At 49.5% G+C, this 6,056-nt stretch overlaps 7 non-coding genes across 7 annotated transcripts; all 7 read right to left on the minus strand.

Annotated features, from left to right (window-relative positions):
- Nucleotides 1–1,862: 1,862 nt before the first annotated feature.
- LOC134994956 (U1 spliceosomal RNA) lies at nucleotides 1,863–2,026 on the minus strand. Its single transcript, XR_010197873.1, has one exon. It is a non-coding gene; the product is annotated as a U1 spliceosomal RNA (small nuclear RNA).
- Nucleotides 2,027–2,697: 671 nt separating this feature from the next.
- Nucleotides 2,698–2,860, minus strand: LOC134994987 (U1 spliceosomal RNA). Its single transcript, XR_010197903.1, has one exon. It is a non-coding gene; the product is annotated as a U1 spliceosomal RNA (small nuclear RNA).
- Nucleotides 2,861–3,012: 152 nt separating this feature from the next.
- LOC134994958 (U1 spliceosomal RNA) lies at nucleotides 3,013–3,176 on the minus strand. Its single transcript, XR_010197875.1, has one exon. It is a non-coding gene; the product is annotated as a U1 spliceosomal RNA (small nuclear RNA).
- Nucleotides 3,177–3,847: 671 nt separating this feature from the next.
- On the minus strand, nucleotides 3,848–4,010 carry LOC134994982 (U1 spliceosomal RNA). The gene has a single exon (XR_010197898.1). It is a non-coding gene; the product is annotated as a U1 spliceosomal RNA (small nuclear RNA).
- A 152-nt stretch (nucleotides 4,011–4,162) lies between these two features.
- LOC134994963 (U1 spliceosomal RNA) lies at nucleotides 4,163–4,326 on the minus strand. Its single transcript, XR_010197880.1, has one exon. It is a non-coding gene; the product is annotated as a U1 spliceosomal RNA (small nuclear RNA).
- A 674-nt stretch (nucleotides 4,327–5,000) lies between these two features.
- LOC134994981 (U1 spliceosomal RNA) lies at nucleotides 5,001–5,163 on the minus strand. The gene has a single exon (XR_010197897.1). It is a non-coding gene; the product is annotated as a U1 spliceosomal RNA (small nuclear RNA).
- A 152-nt stretch (nucleotides 5,164–5,315) lies between these two features.
- Nucleotides 5,316–5,479, minus strand: LOC134994969 (U1 spliceosomal RNA). Its single transcript, XR_010197886.1, has one exon. It is a non-coding gene; the product is annotated as a U1 spliceosomal RNA (small nuclear RNA).
- Between the last annotated feature and the right edge of the window lie 577 nt (nucleotides 5,480–6,056).

Consider the following 6,056-nt stretch of genomic DNA (forward strand, 5'->3'; position numbering starts at 1 on the left):
CTCCTATATTAACCCAATTTTGTACTGCCCGCAGCGCATTGTGATAGGTAATAGGGCCTGATTCAGGTTGGAATGCAATCACAATAAGCGATCCAACTGCAAAATTTGCTAACAGCATACGCATGTGCCTGCATTTTCTGCGGCACCCCGCAGAGAATGCGATCGCCTCTGCCTGTCAATCGGGGCGGGGGGGGGAGAGGGGGGTCAGCAACACTCCATTTCCAAGTCAGGGATGGAGCGGTGCGGGGGCAAGGCTTCAAAATGGGGTCTGCAACGGAGGAGACACAGGGGGCGTGGTCACAGCGGCTGTATGACATCACATTCAGCCGCTGTGATCACAAAAATGGTGGCGGCTTCCTGCGCGCACATACAGTCTGCACCAGCAGGAGGCTACACCATTTTTTATGATCACGCTGAACTGCAGTGCGACTGCAATTACAGCATGGTCAAGAATGGAGGCGTCATGCTGGGTGGCCATGCCCTGTCACTGTGCAGGAGCCAGCACCGCACACACACTAGTCCCCGGGTGCAGCCCCCAACCCCCGGGACACCCGGAGCAACAAAATGTAGATTCAGGCCACCAGGCCACGCCCCTACCTATGAAACCATGCCTCCTTTTTACCATTGCACTGCTTATCTGCGCGCACTGCATTACAATCTCCCTCGCCACCTCTCTGGGTGTCACCAGTGATAGTGACACCTCTGCCATGCTTGTAGCAGCTGGTCCTAAGATCTACGCCTCAAGCCCTGAGTGTTTGCCCTTGTGACTTGTTGATCATCATAGCGAAGCAGATGCTTACAGAAAACTGCAGGGGCTTAGATTGAAAATAAAAAAATTGATGGGTATAAGGTAGAGAGGAGCGGGTTCGGTTCTCCGAGAACCGAATTCCCGACGAACTCCACGTGGTTTACACTGGTCCGAGGCAGGCTCGGTTGTTCCCGCCTGACTCGGAAAACCTGAACAAGGGAAAATGTCATCATCCCGCTGTCGGATTCTCGCGAGATTCGGATTCCATATAAAGAGCTGCGCGTTGCCGCCATTTTTACTCGTGCATTGAAGAGAGAGCGGAGAGGACGTGGCTATGTTCTCTCAGTGGAAATCTCAATATCAGTGCTCAGTATCAGTGGTTACTTATTGCTGCTCAGTAATACTAGTAGTGTGTCTCTCCTGCTCAGTGTCAGTTCTCAGTAGTATCCTCATCAGTGCTCAGTATCACTGCTCATTGTCTTGTGCTGCATTGTGGTGCTCAGCATACTACAGTACATTACTAATAGTCCAGTGCTGCATCTTGCTGCTCAGTGTCAGTTCTAGTATCCTCATCAGTGCTCACTATCACTGCTCATTACATTGTGGTGTTCTGTATACTACAGTAACATAGTAATATAGTAACATATAGTAACATAGTTTTTGAGGTTGAATAGAGGCAAATTGCCCATCGTGTTCAACCTGTTTTAAGTTGTGATGATTCTACATACTTGCTGAATAATGTTTTATGACTAGTTAGCTACTATAACTCATGTTACCCCCGGATTAACCATGTTGATATTTTAAGTATTATAACCTTGGATAGCTTTTTCATTCAGAAATGTATCCATTCCTTTTTTAAATCCAATTACAGAGTCCGCCATTACCACCTTCCCTGGCAGGGAATTCCACATCCTGATTGCCCTAACAGTGAAGATCATAGTATCTCACCTGGCAGGTAAGTAGGAGTTGGGCTAGAGCTGTGGAGGATTGCTGCTCGGGCACCCCCTGTCAAGTGAAGGAGATCCAACTGAGGCAGCACAAGGGAACTCTCGAAAGAAGAACAAGGCTAGAGGAAGATCTGAGACAAAGAAATCTGACTTTTACCAGAGCTGACCAGAGGAAAGCACAAACGCAGTCCCCCACTACTACAAATAATGCAGTCGAGTTTCCCACATTTGGGGAAATCACAGGGGTCAGCATACCCAGAGTGCAATGAATGAACCTCACCCTGGGAGAACAATCTTCATGACCATGGTATCTCCTATGCAAAATAAGTATGATTTGGGATAGGGCTGGGGAGGGCCGCTGCTCAGGCACATCTCTGTCAAGTAAAGGAGATTCAACTGAGGCAACACAAGGGAACTCTCATCTGGGGACAACAACTGCAGGGAGAACACATATTTTCAGATGAACATGGGAGGGCAGAAGGCTGCCTAATACTGAAGCACCCCCAAACAACAAATCAAATGCAACTACTAGTGCAAGCATTCCTGGGGGAAGGCCTGCAGCAGATGGATTTGCATATGGTGATGTCATCCAAGCAGTGGGTCAAAGTTGGCTTCAACCCTCGTCTGCATATGAAAATAAAAAAGGGGTGTGCAGGGCATGGCGGCCTTTTGCGGCGCTTGGATGACCCCTAGTTCGCATTAAACACCTCCACCTTCCTTCGGTGTGGGGCTCATGTTGGCTATGCCCCAGCCCCTGAAGCATTCAAGCTGATTTCTTGCAGCAGCTGGGCACTGTAACAGCTCCAGAGCTGCTCTGTAAAGCAAGTAAAAGGGTGTGGGCCCTGCAGCACTACCTGTAGTTTGCATTGTGCGTTGGAAGGCACAAAGTAAGCAGACGGGAGAAGTCAGGATAGTGCACAAGGGCATAGAAGGGAGCGGCTCAAGAAAAGAGAAGTGGAAACAGACAGCAAACTAGGCTGGAGAGAGACCTGAGACAAAGAGATCTGAATTATACGAGAGCCGACCAGAGGAAACACAAATTATGTAATCAAGTGTCCCACATTTGGGGAAATCGTAGGAGCAGCACACCCAGAGTGCATTGGGTGAGCCTTGCCCTGGGAGAAGCACCTTCCTGATCATAGTATCTCACCTGGCAGGTAAGTAGGAGTTGGGCTAGAGCTGGGGAGGGTCGCTGTTCGGGCACCCCCCTGTCAAGTGAAGGAGATCCAACTGAGGCAGCACAAGGAAACTCTCGAAAAAAGAACAAGGCTAGAGGAAGATCTGAGACAAAGAAATCTGACTTTTACCAGAGCTGACCAGAGGAAAGCACAAACACAGTCCCCCACTACCACAAATAATGCAGTCGAGTTTCCCACATTTGGGGAAATCACAGGAGTCAGCATACCCAGAATGCAATGAATGAACTTCACCCTGGGAGAACAATCTTCATGACAATTGTATCTCCTATGCAAAATAAGTATGATTTGGGATAGGGCTGGGGAGGGCCGCTGCTCAGGCACATCTCTGTCAAGTAAAGGAGATTCAACTGAGGCAGCACAAGGGAACTCTCATCTGGGGACAACAACTGCAGGGAGAACACATATTTTCAGATGAACATGGGAGAGCAGAAGGCTGCCTAATACTGAAGCACCCCCAAACAACAAACCAAATGCAACAACTAGTACAAGCATTCCTGGGAAAAGGTCTGCAGAAGACGGATTTGCATACGGTGATGTCATCCAAGCAGTGGGCCAAAGTTGGCTGGAACCCTCATCTGCATATGAAAAGAGAAAAGGGGTATGCAGGGCATGGCGGCCTTTTGCGGCGCTTGGATGACCCTTAGTTAGCATTAAACACCTCCACCCTCCGTCGGTGTGGGGCTCATGTTGGCTATGCCCCAGCCCCTGAAGCATTCAAGCTGATTTCTTGCAGCAGCTGGGCACTGTAACAGCTCCAGAGCTGCTCTGTAAGGCAAGTAAAAGGGTGTTGGCCCTGCAGCACTACCTGTAGTTTGCATTGTGCGTTGGAAGGCACAAAGTAAGCAGACAGGTGAAGTCAGGAGAGTGCACAAGGGCATAGAAGGCAGCGGCTCAAGAAAAGAGAAGTGGAAACAGACAGCAAACTAGGCTGGAGAGAGACCTGAGACAAAGAGATCTGAATTATACGAGAGCCGACCAGGGGAAACACAAATTATGCAGTCAAGTTTCCCACATTTGGGGAAATCACAGGAGCAGCACACCCAGAGTGCAATGGGTGAGCCTTGCCCTGGGAGAAGCACCTTCATGATCATAGTATCTCACCTGGCAGGTATGTAGGAGTTGGGCTAGAGCTGGGGAGGGTCGCTGCTCGGGTACCCCCCTGTCAAGTGAAGGAGATCAAACTGAGGCAGCACAATGGAACTCTCGAAAGAAGAACAAGGCTAGAGGAAGATCTGAGACAAAGAAATCTGACTTTTACCAGAGCTGACCAGAGGAAAACACAAACACAGTCCCCCACTACCACAAATAATGCAGTTGAGTTTCCCACATTTGGGGAAATCACAGGGGTCAGCATACCCAGAATGCAATGAATGAACCTCACCCTGAGAGAACAATCTTTATGACCATGGTATCTCCTATGCAAAATAAGTATGATTTGGGATAGGGCTGGGGAGGGCCGCTGCTCAGGCACATCTCTGTAAAGTAAAGGAGATTCAACTGAGGCAGCACAAGGGAACTCTCATCTGGGGACAACAACTGCAGGGAGAACACATATTTTCAGATGAACATGGGAGAGCAGAAGGCTGCCTAATACTGAAGCACCCCCAAACAACAAACCAAATGCAACAACTAGTGCAAGCATTCCTGGGGGAAGGCCTGCAGCAGATAGATTTGCATATGGTGATGTCATCCAAGCAGTGGGTCAAAGTTGGCTTCAACCCTCGTCTGCATATGAAAAGAGAAAAGGGGCGTGCAGGGCATGGTGGCCTTTTGCGGCACTTGGCTGACCCCTAGTTTGCATTAAACACCTCCACCCTCCTTCGGTGTGGGGCTCATGTTGGCTATGCCCCAGCCCCTGAAGCATTCAAGCTGATTTCTTGCAGCAGCTGGGCACTGTAACAGCTCCAGAGCTGCTCTGTAAGGCAAGTAAAAGGGTGTGGGCCCTGCAGCACTACCTGTAGTTCGCATTGTGCGTTGGAAGGCACAAAGTAAGCAGAAAGGAGGAGAAGTCAGGATAGTGCGCAAGGGCATAGAAGGGAGCGGCTCAAGAAAAGAGAAGTGGAAACAGACAGCAAACTAGGCTGGAGAGAGACCTGAGACAAAGATATCTGAATTATACGAGACCTGACCAGGGGAAACACAAATTATGCAGTCAAGTTTCCCACATTTGGGGAAATCGCAGGAGCAGCACACCCAGAGTGCAATGGGTGAGCCTTGCCCTTGGAGAAGCACCTTCATGATCATAGTATCTCACCTGGCAGGTAAGTAGGAGTTGGGCTAGAGCTGGGGAGGGTCGCTGCTCGGGCACCCCCCTGTCAAGTGAAGGAGATCCAACTGAGGCAGCACAAAGGAACTCTCGAAAGAAGAACAAGGCTAGAGGAAGATCTGAGACAAAGAAATCTGACTTTAACCAGAGCTGACCAGAGGAAAGCACAAACACAGTCCACCACTACCACAAATAATGCAGTCGAGTTTCCCACATTTGGGGAAATCACAGGGTTCAGCATACCCAGAGTGCAATGAATGAACCGCACCCTGGGAGAACAATCTTCATAACAATGGTATCTCCTATGCAAAATAAGTATGATTTGGGATATGGCTGCGGAGGGCCGCTGCTCAGGCACATCTCTGTCAAGTAAAGGAGATTCAACTGAGGCAGCACAAGGGAACTCTCATCTGGGGACAACAACTGCAGGGAGAACACATATTTTCAGATGAACATGGGAGGGCAGAAGGCTGCCTAATACTGAAGCACCCCCAAACAACAAACCAAATGCAACAACTAGTGCAAGCATTCCTGGGGGAAGGCCTGCAGCAGATAGATTTGCATATGGTGATGTCATCCAAGCAGTGGGTCAAAGTTGGCTTCAACCCTCGTCTGCATATGAAAAGAGAAAAGGGGCGTGCAGGGCATGGTGGCCTTTTGCAGCACTTGGCTGACCCCTAGTTTGCATTAAACACCTCCACCCTCCTTCGGTGTGGGGCTCATGTTGGCTATGCCCCAGCCCCTGAAGCATTCAAGCTGATTTCTTGCAGCAGCTGGGCACTGTAACAGCTCGAGAGCTGCTCTGTAAGGCAAGTAAAAGGGTGTGGGCCCTGCAGCACTACCTGTAGTTCGCATTGTGCGTTGGAAGGCACAAAGTAAGCAGAAAGGAGGAGAAG

This window comes from Pseudophryne corroboree, unplaced genomic scaffold, assembly GCF_028390025.1.
Source record: "Pseudophryne corroboree isolate aPseCor3 unplaced genomic scaffold, aPseCor3.hap2 scaffold_1343, whole genome shotgun sequence".
Lineage (NCBI taxonomy): Eukaryota > Metazoa > Chordata > Amphibia > Anura > Myobatrachidae > Pseudophryne > Pseudophryne corroboree.